This window comes from Mizuhopecten yessoensis, unplaced genomic scaffold (genome assembly GCF_002113885.1).
Source record: "Mizuhopecten yessoensis strain PY_sf001 unplaced genomic scaffold, ASM211388v2 scaffold715649, whole genome shotgun sequence".
Classification (NCBI taxonomy): Eukaryota; Metazoa; Mollusca; class Bivalvia; order Pectinida; family Pectinidae; genus Mizuhopecten; species Mizuhopecten yessoensis.
The window spans coordinates 7759-16866 of record NW_018479722.1 but is presented as its reverse complement, the minus strand read 5'-3'; positions in this window follow the sequence as shown (position 1 = coordinate 16866).

Here is a 9108-nt window from a genome sequence, read left to right as displayed (position 1 = left end):
GGGCGAGCGGGGGAACAGGGGACGAGGAGGACGAGAGGGACGATGTATTAATCTCCAATTGGCTTTTCGCCTGAAACATTTTTCCCGACATCAATTGCAAACAAAACGATATCGAGGATAGAACAATGACGTCATGTTACAAAGCGTCAACTGTACGTTGCGAAAAGTTTTTAAGCTCAGCCAAAGAGGGTTCTGACTACTGGGGTATCACAACATCCAGTATTATAACAGTGTGAAATACAGGACCTTGTCTGAAAACTGGCTGTATCTCTACAGGATGATTCACTAGGTATGTTTTATAACTGGCTGTATCTCTACAGGAATGTATTATAACTGGCTGTATATCTACAGGAATGTATTATAACTGGCTGTATATCTACAGGAAGATTCACTAGGTATGTCTTATAACTTGCTGTATCACTATAGTAAGATTTACCATGTATGTAATAAAACTGGCTGTATATCACTACAGTAATCTGGAATGAGCAGGTTTCCAGATAATATGTGGTTTGACATTTCTATAGGTTACACTTCACTCTGGACTGGACTCCCGGATCCTTAAAATCTTATTAATTTAAACGGTATTTTATTAAATAATACGACGTGCGTAGCCAAAATGTACATAAATTCAAGGGAATGGGAAAGCATGCTTAGATTTTTTATAAAACTTCATGTTAAAAACAAATGATGTCTCCTTCATAAAGTAGTTAAGAGCTAGATTTGTTTTGTTATCCCGAAACCAACACTGATCCATCTTGTACATGTATGTCGTCACTAACCGTCAATTACATCCTGTTTCTACAACAATGGTATTGTTTGAATTCGGAGCAATCGAAGCTATCAAAACATATCTCAGAAGGTATTGCATCACATTCATGTTTACTAATTGACGGACAAATGGATTTGCTTGCGGTGAAACAAAAAGAAATTAAGTGTGTTTTGATTCCAATATCCAAATATGGAATGCATAAAGCACACATCAACAATTAAGCACTTACGTCAGTGACCATGATTTGTTGTCACTATCCAGTAGACGCCTATAGCTAACTACAGATCTCCGCTCGCGGCCCGGCGGTAATTTTGCTTAATCGCATAGGGAAAACTTGTTATCAAATGTTTTGTCATTTCTCAATTTTGTAATTTGAGATTCACAATGCATACGCTCAATGGCATGGCAACAAACACTTACGTGACAATGCCTTGTTGACACTATCCAGAAGACGCTTAAGTACAGATCTCCGCGCGCGATCCTTAACGGTAATTCGGCTTGTTCCTATGGGAACTGTTTTATCAAATGTCTTGTCATTCTTGCTTTTAAATTATCTTTGCCAATGGTCCCAGCGGTATTAGATATTATTGACTGTTCTTAAAAACTGGGTCCCGTAGGAGTAATTGTACTGGAATTCCAATAATAGAAAATTGGCAATATTGTATGGTAGTTCAGGATTATATACACTTCCCGTCATCACCTCTACAGTGAAAGTGAAGACCTGTCAATCAACTCCAATGGGGGTCGTGGATTGAACACATAGGCGGATAAATGCGAAGCATGAAAGACTGTTTGGGACAGTAAGACACAATTCTTGATATGTCAATCAACCAGGACACACCCATGAATACTCCTTAAGCGGGACCTCATTTGACGTCCCTATACGCATGCGTCGAGAGTAACACTGGTAACATAGCCAACTATTTGCACGTTTAAGTATCAAGTGATGTTTTGGATCACGATAGACATTCGCAAACGAAGAGTTATTTGAAATAGTTATAACGTCATTGGTTTTTCCTGCCGCCCACTTTTCGTTTTTTCTTACCTTTCCCTATATATACAGTATCCTTCTAGGTATCGCAAACCCCCTCTGTAGCACCAAAAATACTAGCGGGAGAACGACGAGATTTGTATAACTGTTGTGTCATTCAACCATACGATTAATTCCGTAGTCAAATCCTGTCAATGTCGAATCACTATGTGTGGGACACGTGATTGTGCTAGATTTAGCGATATCGCCACGTTGCCGTCACTCGCGTCAGCCTCGGGTGACCCAACAAAACAATTTACGTACTTGCTAACTTTTATTACATGAGAAATGGTATCGTTTTCAATTTTGTATGTGGTTTTTATTCGGAGATTTATCATTTGTTTACAAACCTCGTGTCCCCGGTACTTCTGCTTACGTCCCAAAATAGCAATGGAAACCCACGGGTTGTTAACGTACACATATGTACACGATGTATGTATCACTACGCGCACGAGGTATAACCGCACGAGAATGACTGTCATTATCGAGTGATAATGACAATGACCTCAACAAAAGTTATTGAGTCAATTACATTTGAAACTGTGAATATTGTTTTATCATTACACCATTTGTTCTATTGAATTGTAATTTTATTTCTATCACATTTTTGCATGTGAAGTAAATCTGACCCAAGACACAACAGATCAATTCAAAGTAGGAAGTACAGGTGTTGTATAAACCTTTGCCTTAACAAGCAATAATTCGAAATTCGTGCGAAAACTAAAAAGCTGATTATTCGAGAAAGTTGCAAACAACTTACTTATATTAAACATTACGAAATAGGCTATAACAATACCTATGTGTATTTGTCGCATGTTCGTAAAGAGAAAATCGCGAGATATTTAGATTTACGTTAAACATTCTTCGCAAAATTACGACAGTACAAAAAAATATTCGCAAAATGATATTTACATGCAGTATATTCAAGACCCACCAAATATTCCTTATCTATAGTAAATACAAGTCCCCCCCCCATATTATTTATTTACAGTATTTACAAGTTCCATCCCAATATTATTTATTTACGGTATATACAAGTCACACCCCAATAATATTTATTTACAGTATATACAAGTCACACCGCAATAGTATTTATTTACAGAATATACAAGTCCCACCCCAATATTAGTTATTTACAGTATATACAAATCACACCCCGATAGTATTTATTTACAGAATATACAAGTCCCATCCCAATAATATTTATTTACGGTATATACAAGTCACACCCCAATAATATTTATTTACAGTATATACAAATCACACCCCGATAGTATTTATTTACAGAATATACAAGTCCCATCCCAATAATATGAAAAGGCAAAGCCTTAAAAGAGCGTAACTTTTGTTGATTTCTGATATTTACTGATTCAGAATACTGCTTTCAGAATGAGTTCAGAATGAGGTAAGATAAATTTCATTTAAAGTCGGCAAGTCGAGGAATAACAATAAAACAGAAGATGGGATTGCCGAACGAGGCCTGCCATGGGATAAGTTCGGACAGGCATTCGGGTAAGTTCGGCCCCATTGTGCCAATCGCTAATTCAATGGTCCATCATGTATATGCTTTCAACAGAAGTCTATCCCTGCAGAAATTGCTTATTACCTTAGGTGGGCTCCAATACTTTAGCGTTAGTCTATAATTTTTAGCCAAAATTAGTACCTAAATCCTGATCAACGGTCTTATGTAAGTATAAACGGGGCAATGGAAAGTCGGTCGGTTGATAAAATGTGCCCAGACGCCATCTGCTGACACAACATCCGGTGCAGGAAGCCAATTCTTGTTTCATTGCCCATGGATGGCTTCCGAATTTTTCCGGGAGTTTTGTATCGGAAATTAAATTGTCAGGAGTGACCTTCGTGAAAGTAGTGTGGAGACTTTGCATTACAGCTGAAAACAGAACGTGATTGATTAAAGAGTCTAGGGCCCTGCGGACCTTAATTCGTGTTTGTCTCCAACAGATGGCGCTCATGACGGACCATCCTCGATCACTGATGTTCTGGGCTGTCGACCTCTTGGTACCCAGGTTGACAGTAATTCGGGTGTCATCGCTCGGCACGAATCATGGGTATTATTCACTGTCAGTTGCTCTGAGTTTTGGGGACCTCCATAAACTTTGTACACATCGCTCCGAACAAACAGTCTGGCCTTTGGTATCCTATGCTCTAAACACGACGTCTAGAAAGGAAATTACTTTTCATGGGTTTGGTCAATATTATGATCTGATTGTGTATATATCAAATAGAACAGAGAATAAATGAGTGGATGAAATGAGGTGGGGTTTTCGGCCTTAATGCTGGTCGATACAAACTGATCACCTTATTTACATGTTCCCTACAGACTGTCTCGCTCGTTATCAGATTGTCAAATTACATGATGTCTGCTTGCCATTACAAGCATTAAATTAGTTCCTGTATCAGGGAGAAGCTGATGTGACTACAACCAGAAAGTCTCTACTGTACGGCCGCATGTAACAAAAATATCCTCAAATATATTGTACTCGTTCTCCTCACCTCCTCATACTACCCCTCCTATATAATGTCCTCATCCTACCCCTCCTACAGCATGTCCTCATCCTACCCCTCCTATATAATGTCCACATCCTACCCCTCCTACAGCATGTCCTTATCCTACCCCTCCTACAGCATGTCCTCATCCTACCTCTCCTACAGCATGTCCTCATCCTACCCCTCCTATATAATGTCCTCATCCTACCCCTCCTACAGCATGTCATCATCCTACCCCTCCTTTTTGATGTCCTCATCCTTCCCCTCTTATATAATGTCCTCATCCTACCCCTTCTATATAATGTCCTCATCCTACCTCTTCTATATAATGTCCTCATCCTACTCCTCCTATACCCTGTTCTCAAACTACCCCTCCTATATGATGTCTTAATCCCACACCTCTTATAGGATGTACTCATCCTAATCCTCATTCATAATGTCCTCATCCTACCCCTCTTATATAATGTCCTCATCCTACCCCTCCTATATAATGTCCTCATCCTACCCCTCATACAGAATGTCCTTATCCTACCCCTCCTATATAATGTCCTCATCCTACCCCTCCTATATGATGTCCTCTTCCTACCCCTCCTTTATTATGTCCCCTTCCTACCCCTCCTTTATTATGTCCCCATCCTACCCCTCTTATATAATGTCCTAATCCTACCCCTCATATATCCTGTCCTCATCCTACCCCTCGGTTTTCCTGTTGTCATCCTGCCCCTCCTTTATAATGTCCTCATCCTACCTCTCCTATATAATGTTCTCATTCTACCCATCCAACATTCTGTCCTTATCCTTCCGCTCATATATAACGCTTCATCCTACCCCTCCTATAGGATATACTCATCCTATACCTCCTTTATAATGTACTCATCCTACAACTCCTACAGGATGTCCTTATCCTAACCCTTATATATAGTGTCCTCATCCTACCCCTCCTTAAGGATGTCCTCATCTTACCGCTCTTATATAATATCCTCATCCTACCCCTCATATATCCTGTCCTCATCCTACCCATCCTATATAATGTCCCCATCATACTCCTCCTATATCCTGTTCTCACACTACCCCTCCTATATGTTGTCTTCATCCCACCCCTCTCATAGGATGTACTCATCCTAATCCTCATTCATAATGTCCTCATCCTACCCCTCTCATATAATGTCATCATCCTACCCCTCCTTTTTCCTGTCCTCATCCTTCCCCTCTTATATCCCACCCATCCCACCTATCTTTTACCCTGTCCTCTTCAAACCCCTCGTTTATCCTGTCATCATCCTACCCCTTAAATATAATATCCTCATCCTGCCCCTCCAACATCATGTCCTCATCCTATCCCTTATATATAATATCCTCAACCTGCCCCTTAAATATCCCTTCCTCATCCTTCCCCTCATAAATAACGTCCTCATCGTACCCCTCATATATCCTGTCCTCATCATACCACTCCATTTTCCTGTTCTCATCCTACCCCTCCTATATAATGACCTCATCCCACCCATTCCTTTATAATGTCTCATCCTAGCCCTCTTATATAATGTCCTCATCCTACCCTTTCTTTATAATGTCCTAATTCTACCCCTCCTATAACATGTCCTCATCCTACCCATCCTTTTTAATGTCCTCAACCTACCCCTCTTATATAATGTCCTCATCCTACTCCTCCTATATAATGTCCTCATCCTACCCCTCCTATACCCTGTTCTCACACTACCCCTCCTATAGGATGTCTTCATCCCACCCCTCTTATAGAATGTACTCATCCTAATCCTCCTTCATAATGTCCTCATCCTACCCCTCTTACAGGATGTACACATCCTATACCTACTTTATAATGTTCTCATCCTACCCCTCCTTTATCATGTCATTATCCTACCCCACTTATATAATGTTCTCATCCTACCCCTCATATATCCTGTCCTCATCCTACCCCTCCTTTTTCATGTCCTCATCCTACCCTTCCTACATAATATATTTATCCTTCCCCTCCTCTTGGATGTCCACATCCTACCCCTCCTATATGATGTCCTCATCCTACTACTCCTATATAATGTCTTCATCCTACCCCTCTTATATAATGTCCTCATCCTACCCCATATATATCCTGTCCTCATCCTACCACTCCTTTTACCTGTCCTCTTCCTTCCTCTCCTTATATAATGTCCGCCTCAAACCCCTCCTATATAATATCCTCATCCTACCTCTCATATATCCTGTCCTCATTCTACCCCTCCTATATACGATGTCTTCATTCTACCCCTCCCTTATAATGTCCTCATCCTACCCCTCAGATATCCTGTTCTCCTTCTACTCCTCCTATAAGATGTCCTCATCCTACCTCTCCTTTTCCCGTCCTCATCCTACCCCTCTTTTTTTCTGTCCTCATCCAAACCCCCTATATGTATATAAAGTCATCCTCAAACCCCTCCCATAGAATGTCCTTATCCTACCCCTTTTATATCCTGTCCTCATCCTACCCCTCCTATATGATGTCCTCATCCTACTACTTCTATATGATATACTCATCCTATCCCTCTTATTAATGTCCTCATCCTACCCCACATATATCCTGACCCCATCCTACCCCTCCTTTTTCCTGTCCTCTTGCTTCCTCCCCTTATATAATGTCCTCATCAAACCCCTCCTATATGATATCCTCATCCTACCTCTCCTATATCCTGTCCTCATCCTACCCCTCCTATAGGATGTCCTCATTCTAACCCTCTTATAGGATTTCCTCATCGTACCCCTACTTTATAATATCCTCATCCTACCCCTATTATACAATGTCCTCATCCTACCTCCATATATCCTGTCCTCATCCTACCCCTCATTATTCCTGTCCTCATCCTACCCCAACTTAATATTGTCCTTCTCCGACCCCCCCCTATATTATTTCCTCATCCCTCCCCTCCTATATATAATGACCTCATCCTACCCCTCCTATAGTATGTCCTCATCCTACCCCTCCTATATGATGTCTTCATCCTACACCTCCCATATCTTGTCTCATCCCACCCCTCTTATATCCTGTCCTTATACTACTCTTTGTCCTGTCCTCCTCAAACCTCTCATTTATCCTGTCCTCATTCTACCCCTTATATATAATGTCCTCATTCTACCCCTCCTATACAATGTTCTCATCTTACTCTTCCTATACCCCGTCCTCATGATACCCCAACTAAATACAGTCCTCCTCCTATCCCCTATTTCCTGTCCTCCGTCTTACTCTCTTTTATCATGTCCTCCTCAAAGCCTCCTCTATCCTGTCCTCATCCTTCTCCTTCTATATCCGGTCCTCCTACTACCCCCTATATCATGTCCTCTTCAATCCCCTCCTTTATCCTATTCTCATCCTACCCCTCTAGTATATTGTCCTCCTATAACCCCCTATATCTTGTCCTCCTCAAAACCCTTCTTTATCCTGTCCCGACTCTACCTCTCATTCATACTGTCCTCAACCTCCTTACTATAGAATGTCTTCATTCTACATCACCAATATCTCGTCCTCAAATCACCTTTCTACACCTTTTTCTCAACCTTCTTTCCTATATCCATTACTTAACCTTTCACTCGTATATCAGTTACTTTAATCACCCCTCTCTGTACCTCATTCTCCATTTTTCTATATTTTGTCACATTTCAATCCTTAGCCACACCTATGTGTACCTATATTTTGTCACATTTCAATCCTTAGCCACACCTATGATAGCAAGTTACGCAATTCAGCACGTCTTGTTAATTTTTTTTCTCGAAAAATGCTGTCTTCTATTTATGAAACGAACAAAGAGAGTTAAATATCTATCGATTTTTCAATAAAGTGAGAAGCTTAGCTGTGCATGAAGATTTGTCATAATACAAGCATCGGCACTATTAAGGATAATCAGATATAGAGACACGTGCTTAACTACGCCGTCCTCTGGTGTAGGTATCAGGTAGTAACTAACACAAGTATCATTTTATGATCTGTGGTCTATTAACTCAATGTTATAACAGTCTGTTGCGTTTCCAACTAACGATGGTTTTAAAAGTAAGTTTTGACAACCAATACATTTTTCTACCTTTTGGAACAGAAGAGTGCTGGGTGTTTTAGACGCGGAGAATTGTTAGGTGTAGTACCGTATTCATTGCCTCAGTCGTTCTGTGGTGATATAGTTATAGAGGTTACACAACCAGTGGTTGTTGAATATGGTATTTATTTCACTCAAGTTAGTTAATTTTCAAAAAGTTACAAAAGATACTAGCTTTAGCGAGTCGTGTGATCTGTTTCTACCACAATCTCATGATCAGTCGGAAATAACATACACACATGTGTTTGTTGACAAGGCTGGCGTAGTGATATGAAACATATGTAAAAAGTCACTCATTAATATTCAAAAATGACTTCTTTTTTTTACAAATTTAATTATTGTCAAAATTAATGTTTCGGCAACAACTTCGTGAAAAAATAAAATAGATGGACGACTTTAAATATTGAGAGTAGCAGTATTGCATTAATTTATATAAATTAACCACGGACTATATGCGCGTAAGCATATCCTACGAAGTCTGCCTCCCGCCAAGTGATGAACCGTTGTAGACGAACTTATCGCTGTCAATATCCAAAACCAAAGGCCTACGTTTCCAGGCCTACGTTTCTTCGTGACGCTTCTATGGTTGACGTTTATAGTGAAAGTTTAGCCATAGTCAGACCGTCTAAATAGCGATAACGGGACGTTGGGAGAACGAAATATTTCCCGACACTGTGACAGATCTTGTTTTGGTTTCACGACCTGGACACGCGACGGTGTGACGTCGA